This window comes from Puntigrus tetrazona, unplaced genomic scaffold, assembly GCF_018831695.1.
Source record: "Puntigrus tetrazona isolate hp1 unplaced genomic scaffold, ASM1883169v1 S000001081, whole genome shotgun sequence".
NCBI lineage: Eukaryota > Metazoa > Chordata > Actinopteri > Cypriniformes > Cyprinidae > Puntigrus > Puntigrus tetrazona.
In genome coordinates, this window is record NW_025048669.1 from 389,155 (window position 1) to 400,484 (window position 11,330).

General features: G+C 38.7%; 1 pseudogene; it reads left to right on the forward strand.

The window, feature by feature from the left end:
- Window positions 1-5,167: 5,167 nt before the first annotated feature.
- LOC122340928 lies at window positions 5,168-11,323 on the forward strand (annotated as a pseudogene).
- Window positions 11,324-11,330: the final 7 nt, after the last annotated feature.

Here is an 11,330-nt window from a genome sequence, read left to right on the forward strand (position 1 = left end):
GATTACATAACATGTATGACTCTTCTTCCTTCTCTGAAACTCACAATAGATGTTCTGAAAAAGGATGTCTGTATCTGAAGTCATTCATTTGAATTAATGACTGAAGCTTAAGGAGAAAAAATTACTTAAATTTCACAGACCATTTTTTCTAAGTCTGGTTGGAATACATGAACAGTGTTGTAGCTGACACCAGCTATCTGTGCTAGAGAGAAGATGAGCCGATTAATCTGAATCAGAGACTGAGACCAGAAGAAGGTTGAGTTTGGGTCGAGTCCAAGATCAGAGAGGTCCAGACTGAGACCAGAAGAGAGATGGGTCTTGAGTCTGACCTGAGACCAGAAGAGGAGGAGTCTTGAGTCGAAGACCAGAAGAGAAATGAGTCTAGATAAGGCCAGAAGATACATCAGTCTAAGTCCAGCTCCAAGACAAGAAAGCACTTTGATTTTAAGACTAAGACTAGAAGAAGGTTGAGTTTAAGTCAAGACTCAAAACTTAGCTTATTACGGCCCATGACAGGGACAACATTCATTGTAATTGAGAATGGAAACATGAAACAAGTCTCCATTTGTATTTTGTGTAAGAAAGTTATGAAGTTTAAAGATGTTAAGTAGACTTTAACTTCTACGTAACACTTAAATCTTTAATATAAAACTTCTTTTAAAGATTTAAAAACTTTTATATTCTTTTGTTTTTCTTCTCACAGGTGCAGCTCCCTGTCCATGCAACCTGCACCAGCATGTCAATTGCACCTGGCTGTTCTGACATCAGCTCTGAAGATGACAGTACACTGGTGCTAAGTGGCCCCAGCTCGTAGCCCCAAAATCCTGGAAACCACGGCAACAACGGCATCACCAGAGCACACGCAGGCCGCAAGAGCCCTGTCGCACTCAGCTCCGGGACGCCTTTCTCCCTTGCACAGTCTCTAGCTCAGCCTCGCCCTCGCGATGGCCCAGCACTTGAGCTCCTCCCTCGCCCTTGGCTAATGCCAAGCAAAGAGCGCCCAGTTTCTCCAGACACGCTAACTCGCCTCCTCAGTCCTCTGGGGTCCACGGAGCCCAGTGTCCCCTGGCCAGCGCCCAGAGGCTCTCATAGCAGCCATTTTAGGAGAGCCCAGGCTCTCAGATAGGAAAAGCAGGCGATGTGATTCTCTGACCGATCCCCTTCCAACACAAAGAGTTCATGTCAATTCATTTAGACTTAGCAGATATCATAATGCAACTACTTGAGAGAGAAACTGCCTTTAGACCTAAGAAGCAGTTTCATCCCTTGTTGTACTTAATCACTTCACAAACTTATTCTCGGTTTTCAGTGGCTTTGCCAAAAGAGATTCAATCATTCATCTGTTTTGTATTATTTATTAATGATAGATTATAAAATGGTGACAGTACAACAGTGCACATCAGCTTTATAGTGCAGGACAACCTGACCTGGCTGTAAAACTGCCTCTTTTACTGAGAATCAAACAACAGTGATGCTGCATTCATCTCTAGCCTTTTAACTTTCATTGACCAGGCTTTAATGGCTGAAGTCAAGAGGGTTATTAGAAAATTAAACAACATTATACTTTTCAGTACTGTAATTTATCTATAAGAAATTATAGGAAGATTTCTTTTCTTTCTTTTTAAAATTCTAAAAATCCTGCTTATTGCTTTAACTTATGGTGTCTTTAATCTAACTTAGAAAACTACCAGTTTAGAAACCACTGTTGATGTCATGACCATATTTAAATCAGGTTTCAAAATTTAACTCCAAAACCTATATATAACAAGCCAATAGGAAGCCTCTTTTTCCAATATATTTTATTGGGTTTTTCAACATTAGAACAAGACATCTAACCATCTGAACAATAGGAAACCTTTTTACTGATGTAATTTCTCTAGTTGTATGTGTATAGACATAGACTACACTACAATTCAGAACATTAGGGTTAGTAAGATTTTTTGTTGTTGTCTTTTTTAAAGAAATTAATACTTTATTTAGTATGATGCATAAAAAAATGATGAAAGGAGACTAAAGATAAATTATAATGTTACAAAGGTTTTCTGTTTAAAAATGCTGCTCTTTGAGCTATTCATCAAAACAAATCTATCACAGTTTCCACATCTTTCTGCCGTTGATAATCAGAAATGTTTCTTCAGAAGGAAATCAGCATATTAGAATGATTTCTGAAGATCATGTGACACTGGAAGACTGACCACAACCTTGGAGGAAGCCAGTGTATGAGACAAAAGACACTATTGTTTAACAAATATAAGCCATTAGTCCATGGCCTGTTTAATGACAGTAAAAGATGTACATGATTTTATAGGAAAATATACGGTTCAAAATTTAAACAAGTATTTCAAAATTCATTCAACCAGATAATTGTTGACACATTGGCTCATCACTGCTGTTAGTCAGTCATATCATCATAAATGGATTTAATAATATATAAGTACATACGACACCACCATCCCAGATTTACAAGGTACACATTAACACCAATCATGCTAGGTTTTAAGGTTTGATAGCTATGTGGGCAGTACAAACATTTGACAGATCGGTTGAATGAAGATCCCATCAGCTTTACTTCATAGTATTTTGTGTCATTATTTGAAACATATGCGCATACATTGTGCAAAAATAAACACACAAGACAAGAGTTTAATAAAAGCCTAACAAATGCAGGACTGATTTTTCTATACTCCATGTCTTGAAATCATTTGGCTTAAGAGCAAAGAACACTGAGTCTGTCTATAATCATTGATTTATTGATTTATTACTGTATTTTTTAATCAATTCAAAGTCAAATGTTTCTCTCATGCATGACTGTCTCCATGAACAAGGACACGTTATACCTCACAAATAAAAAAAAATCTCACAAAAGACTTACAAAGTCAGCTTTTTTAATAATGGTTAGTCTATCAAGAAACTTTGAAAAAATGAAGAATAAGAAAGAATTAAAAAAATATATATGTTAATAACTTTTCAGTTTATTAATAATTCCAGCTTAATAATTCATATGAGGTCTAAGTTTCCATGGTGTCAGAGTTTGAATGACCCTCTGCATCTTGGCAGTTCAAAAGCCAACAGCATAGGAGTTTGCACATATTGTGAGGTGTTTGACTGATTCTCAGTGATTGACAGCAAATGTTGCACAACTTTAAAGTTCATTCTGAAAGCACTTCCCCAGGCAAAAATGTCATCTGGCCTCCAACACCATACATAAGAGTTATACCCAAAACTCTACAGGTGCAAGTTCATGTCATTCCTGTAAATAAATGCACCAAAGTGAAACACTCCTGCGCTACTTAGAGAAAGATTTGAGAAGTGGACAAAAGAAATTATTGTTTGTCTGGTATGATATCTCTTTTAATGCAAAAACTTAATACTTAGCAGAATTATTGTCAAACTTTTCTAGTTTTTCTTTTTTGTGGTTATGTTACATACTAATAATAATACATATAACATGCAGCCTGTAATATGGCATAGTATATAGATACATAGCCTATCCGCTGGCTTATAAGAGGGGCCAGTGCTTAGAGTCTCCATGGCTGTTTTAAATGCCAGAGCTTGTTTTGCCCAAAAACACTTGCAAATGAATGCCTACTAATAAGGAAGATTTTTACTTTTTGCATCATAACGCATCAAATTTACAACACAAAAGACAATAAATTGTAATAAATGCTAAAGCACTACTTCCTGATATCAAATATGGTGACCTGGGTGGGCCTTGGCATCTAATCTTTCTACATGGTCTACAAATTAGAAGTATAATTAATTAGAAGACAAAAATGTTTCTGAGATAGAAATGTGATATTTTTTACATTTAACTTAAACTTGAGATACAATATTAAACAGTTAAGAAATAATCAAAATAATTATACAAAATATTTTAATATATACAAATATTTTAGATATTAAATATATAAATGTTATCATAAATATAAATATAACTTTCTCTTGCAAAAAGTCAGATGTTTTCATTTTCACACAGCTAAGTGCTACTGTGGATTAAAACAAAAAGCTCTAAAATTAAAAACTTAATTTAAGTTTCAAGTACAAAATGTAAAAAAAAAAAATCAAAATTAGAAAACAAGTTAATAGCATTCTTCACATGTGGTTCACAACTTTTGGATCACTCATATCTGGGGTTAGCATGAATTGACAACTCACAACCTGTAAAGCTCAGGTTCCTGTACCTTCTGGCACTCTAAGAAATTACTGCCTGCCACAGGACGGGATAAAAAGAAAGTGTGACAGCAATAAAAGCACTGAGTGAATAACCAGTTATGTTAACTGGTTGTACAAAGAATAAAATACACATACATTCATATATACATATGCACATTCTCCATGCTACCTAGCAACTTCATAATCTATGTAACACAACAAACACTCACCCCACATACAGTAATTAGCAAAAAGTGGTGAGACAGGTTTCATTGAAGTTCTTGCCTGCAAGCTTTGGTTTATTTACATTTAATAATAATTGTAATACAAAAACTAATGCTTTGTCAACTAGGTCCAAAGTGCACTCAAGACTGATAGACATTCCTGTGGTTATACATGAAGTTTAAAGCAAAGTGTTTACAAAAATTCTACTACATAATCATCTTTACCTTTTACCTAATATTACGTATCTTTTACATTTAAAAACACTTTATATTGTTACAAGAGCTATCATTAAGCTTAACATTAAGTTAGGGGAGAAAAACACTTTATATTTTATAAAAAAAAATAACTCTGTATGGAGTATTGCTATAGAAATTTGGATTTAAAACACAAACCTATAGAAAGGAAGTGTGAAACCACTTTGTTCATGGTTTTAAACTTGTTTTATCTTCCTCAATGTGTTACTGTTTTATTTCAAACGTGTAGGTGTAAAATATTGTATTCAAAGCAGGGGCCCTCTTTGTGTCCTCACCGCTCACTTCAGCGCTGTTTCTGGATTGGGGCGTTTGGATGTAAGTGCGCCTGGAGTGATGTCTCCAGTTTGGAATGGAGAGGGGAGGGGATATAAACTCAAGACCGGCTGCCGTGATCATTTGAGGTCTGGTTTGGCAGCATCACCTGTTATCTTCAAGACTGGACGTCAGCAAGCAGAGTTGAAGACTTAAAATAATACGCTACACCAGCAAGAGAAATAAACTCACCTTGCTCTGATAAGTACAACAGTAAATTCAATATGAACGGGCAGATGAACGGTTTTCATAACCCTGATTGATGAAGACTGGCTTTTGTTCACGCCGGAGTCTGTCGGTGAAGCGACATCCTGGTATGTATCACAGCACGATTACGTTATTAATACGATTTTGAGTGCCACAAGGTCGCGCTGGCTGCAACGCCAACGGGCACGAGATCGCTCAGGCCAGTACGTGCCATTAGCTAGCAACTATCGGGGCTTGATAAACATATAAGAAAATATTTTTATCATCAAACGTGCCAAGGCAGGAAAATGTGCTGTTCGTTAACGTAACTTGTTACGCTGACTTGGGTAAAGTGGGGAGGCACGTTATTTATGTCTTTGCCACGCGCGGCGGAGTTACCGGATTTGGAGGCCTCAAAGCTAATCTCGCGATTTTAGGCCATGGGCGCTTTAAGAGCTATTCATCATTTCATTTTCGTTTTTGTTTAACACGCCTGACAAACAGAACTACAGGGCAATAACATATTGGTCTTTGTCAATTTCATTTAGGAGCTAGCCGTGCGCGCGCACGGTAGTACAGCATTAACGGCGTTCAGAACATGTGTTCGCGAAAGCGGTGCGAAATCGCTGCGCGGTTGTTGCTCTGCCGGTTTGTCCGCTGCATATTTTGATGCGCTTCAAGAGTCTTTAACTGGTTCTAGTACAAAAATTCAATGATCGTTTCTCATTGTTTTTATCGTTAGTCTTTATTCAGTGGCCTGAGATCAGCGAATGTTAATGCATGTTGGCTAATGTACACCGTCATGCTTGTAGACGGCGTCGAAAAATGTTTGTCTGTCTTTATTATCTCCGTAAGAGATCGTTTTTTCAGGTCGTCCCCTGGGCTGCGACAATTTCTACACGTGGTGTAAACTGTTCGCTTAAGTGGCGGCGAGTATTGCGTCAGCGTACCCTCTTAGGCCTGAAATATACCGCATGAATCAAACACCTCTGACTAGACGTTTGCCGTCACAAGGTTTTAGGGGTAGTTCTAAGCAACGAACTTGGGGCTTGCGCAAAGCTCAGGCGTGAGCATGTATGTATGTAAAATTACGTCTTTGACCATTGCGGCGCGCCTCTGTCAATGCATTTGATGCAGTACGTAAAATGAGGACGCATTTATAAACTGGGTGCAAATGTCCACATGACATAACGCTCCTGGATTCGCTTTTATTTGTATTGTCGTGAATTATAGGCTACAAACGGCCAGTTGATCAGGGGGGAATAGCATTACGATAAAGAACTGTAAATGTTATATATACCAAGAATAACGTTTGAGTCAACTTGTTGTTGTTTAAAAACAGTCTAACTTTTCCAATAGTTATTACCACACAGGTCAAAGAACACAATTGGGCACTTGCAGACAATGCATAAGATGTGGATTTTGTTTCATAAGTACACACCTATGGATGTTGTTTCTTTTTAAATGATTGTAGATCAGTAGATTATGGCATGAAAGATATGTGTTTCACGTTTTTAAATGTCGTAAGCCATTTTGTTTCGCTTCATGATGTGTCCAACAATGGGATTACCAAAAGTTGCTGTAATATTAGGGACTTTTTAAATTTAAGTTATAGGTCAGAAACCAACCGTACTAGCTGAATCACAACATGACAAAAACCTTGATTTAATGGATTTACTTTTGTAGTTGGACAAAAGGCTGGGTTATAAGAGATATATACTGTGCATTTAAGGCACAATCATAATGCTATATTTATAGTTTTGTTTTTTTTTTTTTACATCTATTGTTTATTTATTGTCAGACAATTGGTTAATAGAAGTTTCTGTGCAGCATCAGGACATTAACTACCGTGAAGCTCACAGTAGGTCTTTGAACGTTGTTAAAATAAACTTGTGCGGAGAAATGAATACACTTCTAGATTTCTGAAGGTCAACATTGAGATGACAGTTTTTTTGAAGTTAACTAAGATTTCTACAAGGTTGTAGGTGCTTATAAGTATGAGCCTTTTTAATTGTGGTGTTTGTGACATGGTGTTTAAGCAATCGTTACTGAAAAGAATAACTTTTAATTGGGCCTCGTGTGTTTTCTATGTTATCTTCTCTCCACATTTTGATTGACAGTTCTGTTAGTACAAGTATGAGACATCGAGATCTCGCTAGCAGAAAATTAAAAAAAAAAAAAAAAAATAAACATAGATGGTACCAAATCTAGTGTACGCATACCAAAGCTTTCATCAGCATTTTAAAACGCTTTCTCTAGACCACTTATCATGGAGGACAGGCCAAAAGAACTTGAAGTTCAGTGACGTCAAATATTTAGGGAAACTGAGGGATGTTGCAGTCACAAATAATTCACAAGGGTGCACTTTGTTGTTCCATGAGATCACATGTTTGTGGTGAGTTGCCATATTTGTGTCCACATGTAGAGTTTGTGGACTAGTTTTTTCTTTCATCTGTGGACTGACACCTGTACAATGCGTGTGATTCCCTTCCCCTCTGGCTCCACTGCCCTCACTACTGCATCAGTACTTTAATGAGCCCAGCACAGGTTCAAGTTCAGTGCTGATGGGTGTGGGGGAGGGCTAGCAGTCTCGATTAGCTTTATTTACCTCTGCCTCAAATATAGATATTACCCAGGGGCTGCAGTGGAGTGCCAGTTTGGGTATTCCTGCCTCCACAGAGGGGGCATGCTGCAGTGAGCTAATATGTCACCTGAGCATGGAACATTATATGGAGGTAAACAATTTCTGATTCCCATTGCGCTTTTAAGCTCAATCGTGTAACGGCACTGTTTTCATGGAGTTTCACTTTTTTACATTTACTAAAATATACAGGTTTATTATAGTAGACACACCAAACATTACAAAGGCTGCTTATGTTATAAATGTAGTAGGGCTGGTACAATGGGTAAATTATTTAATAAAATTTAATGTGCCGCTAAAAGGAAAAAATTCAAAATGGATTTATGAGGTTTATTCTCTAATTGACTGTTAAAATGGTTACACTTACTGCCTTTGTCCAGATAAGATTTGTGACCAGATTGTGGATGTGTTGGATGCCCACCAAACAGGATCCTGACGCCAAAGTAGCGCGTGGTGAGTGTCGAATTATGCTTCTCCTGTGCGCTCTTTTCCATGCTGCAACTTGAATCTTTCTACTGTGTGCTCTAACTTCTATCTATCTAACCTGGTAGAAATGGCTGCTAAGACTGGAATGATCTTACTGTCGTGAGATCACCTCTCGTGCCGTTGTGGATCATCAGAAGGCTGTCAGGGATACCATCAAGCACATTGATATGATGGACTCTTCCAAAGGTATACAAACAAGACTAAATTATTAGAAAAGGTGTGTCATGTTGCCAGAATACTCGCTTACTTGCTGTACTGGTATAATCTGTGGGATTATAATTTTTGTATTAGCTTAAATAATAAATCAGCATTTTATTGTACTTTATTGTACTTTTAGGGTTTGACTACAAGACCTGCAATGTGCTTGTGGCTCTTGGAGCAGCAGTCACCTGATATTGCCTAGTCTACTCAACTGCAGTGAGGAGGATGTCGGAGCTGGAGACCAAGTAAGATCTTGATATTGCAGCATGTGACGGTTTATTAAGAGAATCTAGATCTTATCTTTTTTACTGGATTGAGTATTTTTATTTATTTATTTTTAAATAATTCTTAGGGTTTGATGTTCGATATGCCACTGAGAGGACGAAGGAGTGTATGCCTCTGACTATTGTTCTGGCCCCACAAGCTAAATGTGCTGTTTTAGTTTAACCCACGCCCGTGATTTTTCACCCTGTCATGGCTGCTAATTATCTCAAGACCCAGGTGAGGGTTTTTCAATTCAGCTTTAAAAATAGAAAATTCATGGAAAAGTCGCGAATTTGTATCATATCACAATGTTTCTACCGTTTATAATCATTTATTTCGTAGGTTACTGTCCAGTACAGGCAGGACCTTGGGCCATGATCTGGGCAAGGCAGTACACCATTGTATCTGTTCAGCATGATGAAGGAGTGTCTGATGAGATGCGTGATGCTCTGAAGGAAAAAGGTAGTGGAAAGCTGTGGAAGCAAGGCTCATCTAGATGACACCATCTATTTGCCTGCAGCCATGGATTAAAATATTGAGGCTCACAGGTTTAACTACAAATAACAGCAGCTTTTTTTCCTATGGGCTTGGGAAAGGGAATCTTATCTATTTATTTATCTTTTTTTTTTCTCTTATACTATTTAGGTTTTTAGTCTAAATTTGTCAAAATAGTTACATTTGAGGAACTTGCTGCATTATGAGCTTGTATGTATTGTATTTTTAGTTTATTCTACCATAGTTTTCCCAGATGTGGTGGTTAAATGTTAAGGTCTGGCGCTGTTTTTGATGTGGAGATGCTGCTGACTGGTCGTGAAAAACTATTGTGACACTTATGGAGGTTGGGGTGCTCATGGAGGTGGTGCTGCTTTCTGGAAAGGATTACACTAGTTGGACTGTTCAGTTGCCCATGCGGCACGCTGGGTACAAGTCTCTGTGAAGGCTGATCTTGCAAGCGTGTCCTGGTGCAGGTGAATATTTGCAGTTTTTCATCATGCAATAGCAAAGGAATAAGAATCTTACAACTGCAGCACCTGTTTTCTGTAGTCTTGACGCATCGGAGTGGCCTACCTTGTCCATCTCCATCTTTCACTATGGAACATCCCAGAGAGCAGGAAGGAGCTGCTGGAGATTGTGAAGAAGAATCCTTTGACTCTCTCGCCCGGCGTCATTGTCAGGGTAGGGTGTTCTTCGCGGCCCAATTGCCACCTCTGCCTCCACGGTTTCTAGTCACTTTTGCTCCCGTGTTTCCTGAGTTTGGCCTTGCACCAAGTATTGTTAGAGGTTTGATTGACTTAACTGAACGTCCTTCTTGTGTGTAAATTGTCTTAATCTGTCTCCTGGTACAATTCCAGAGCTTGGACCTGAAGAAGTCATCTAACCAGCGACCATCGCTTATGGCTACTTTGGTCGTGAGTCCTTCCTGAAGTTCTCAAAAGCTTAAATATTTAATCTGTAACTTCTTTCCTTTTCCGCAAGGTAGTGGTGTACATTACAGAAAACCCACTCAACTCCGCTGGAGGGTGAGGATGTACCAAAACCTCACTCCTAACCTCACACCCTCTTCCAAAGCACCTCCAACAGGCCCTACCCGTAAAGCTCTACCTTAAACTGTTATTTGAAGGTATTGTTTGAAAATGTGGATGGTGGGTTGTTTTTTGTTTTTTTTTTTTTTTTTGGTTTTGTTCTGTTTGATACTTTCTATGCGCTCTCTTTTCTCCCCATCTCTCTCTTCGACCCTCTTCCTTCCTACCTACTCTGCTCTGAAAGATCAAGGATGGTACAAATGGGGGCCGCTAGTTGTTCTGTGATGCTATGCATTGCTGGTCAAAGCACTAAACTCCTCAACTTTTGATTTTACCAACTAAGAGAACCAATGCTTACCATATTCTAGGTCCACCACTTTGCCGCACTACTGGTAAAATGGATCAAAACTCTGTGGAAATGTTGAAAACCTGTATTTAGTTGACTTAAGAAGAATGTGCTTTTCTAAGCATAGTGCAGGGATTGGATTGCAAAATTTTAAGAGACTTCTTACTCTCGCATGCTGTCGCCTGGTTCCGCCTGCCGCTGCAGGCCACGTTGTTTTTATTTCTGACGGTTACAGAGAAGCCAGCTGCTACTAACTGGTGGTTCTGTGGGGCCAGTGACGCAACCGCCTCTTGGTCTCGAAGTGGTGACTCAGGATGACAAACCTCCTGTAGCTGTTATGTGATTTTCTACTAGACCACGGTGGCAAAGCACTCTCTCTGCGCATGGTGACAGCATACGTAGCCACAGAGAAGCCTGTCTGTTAAGAGGGGCTGCTCGCTTCTGGAATCGCTCCATACTTGAAAACTCAACTAACATTTGCTTGGTGATCATTCTGATTTTAAGGCCGGTGGCAGAAAAGCTAGGGACCCAAGGTGAATGCCTTGATACTTTTGTACATGAAAGAATCGTGGTGTTTTTTTTTTTTTTTTAATAAAGAGAATGAATAATACTTTGTTTTCATTCTCCTTTGGAACACCGTAGTGGTGGTGTATGTCCTGTAGCTGCCTCCAGTGGCCTTCCCTTGGTGTCCTACAGAAAGCTGGCCCTGCCATGGCTGTGCTGGCAGCTGTGACCATTGT